Source organism: Engraulis encrasicolus, chromosome 22, assembly GCF_034702125.1.
Source record: "Engraulis encrasicolus isolate BLACKSEA-1 chromosome 22, IST_EnEncr_1.0, whole genome shotgun sequence".
NCBI lineage: Eukaryota > Metazoa > Chordata > Actinopteri > Clupeiformes > Engraulidae > Engraulis > Engraulis encrasicolus.
In genome coordinates, this window is record NC_085878.1 from 6,138,223 (window position 1) to 6,139,017 (window position 795).

The following is a 795-nucleotide window of genomic DNA, read 5'->3' on the forward strand; positions in this document are numbered from 1 at the left end:
ATCCATTCCACACACCGTGAAATATGAAAGAAGAGAAAAAAAAGACAAATTATTGAAGAAGGTCAATAAACTGTATGGCCACTAGAGGCAACGGGCCCTTGGAAACACTCATGCTCAGACAGAAATATCTCCAACGGTCCCACAATGCACTGCCATGTTGTCAGCAGCCATAACTCAATAGGGAAATCAGCCCCAGAGCATGAATTGTTGATGGTTATTGATCAAACATGCCGAACGTGTGAAACAGCTCTGTGGTGCATGAGTCTGTGAGATTATGCGCACTCGGTCGCTGTAAACAACATCAAATCTGAATGAGCAGAGGGACATGTTTCCCCAGATCATGTTTAGCAGTGTACAGGCTGTATGTAAGGTCAATGTTTGGACTATGTTCGAGTGCTGAATTTGTTTCTTTGCAGTTGGAACCACAGACCACAGCGATTGCTAGATGGTCAAACTAAAAGCAATAGTATTTTTTTAAAAAAAATATTTCAAACATTCTTTATTATGGTATGTTTTACTGTTATTTTTAGTAAAACCATACCTACTTTTGTCTACAGGTGCTGCGGATATTGCAGAAACAGCCAAACAAACACACAAATCACCACTGAATTCTAAGAATCCTGCACAGCACTGCTATGGAGGATTATGGAGATTAGTGCGTTTCTATTTACATTTTTACAGACATGACGCTACAATGGTTTGGTTACGTATGGCCGTGTTTGCCTGTCTGAGTCTCCCTTGCTCTCCACAGATAGGCTACAGAAAGCCACAGGGTGCCTGGCTAACTGATTTGTT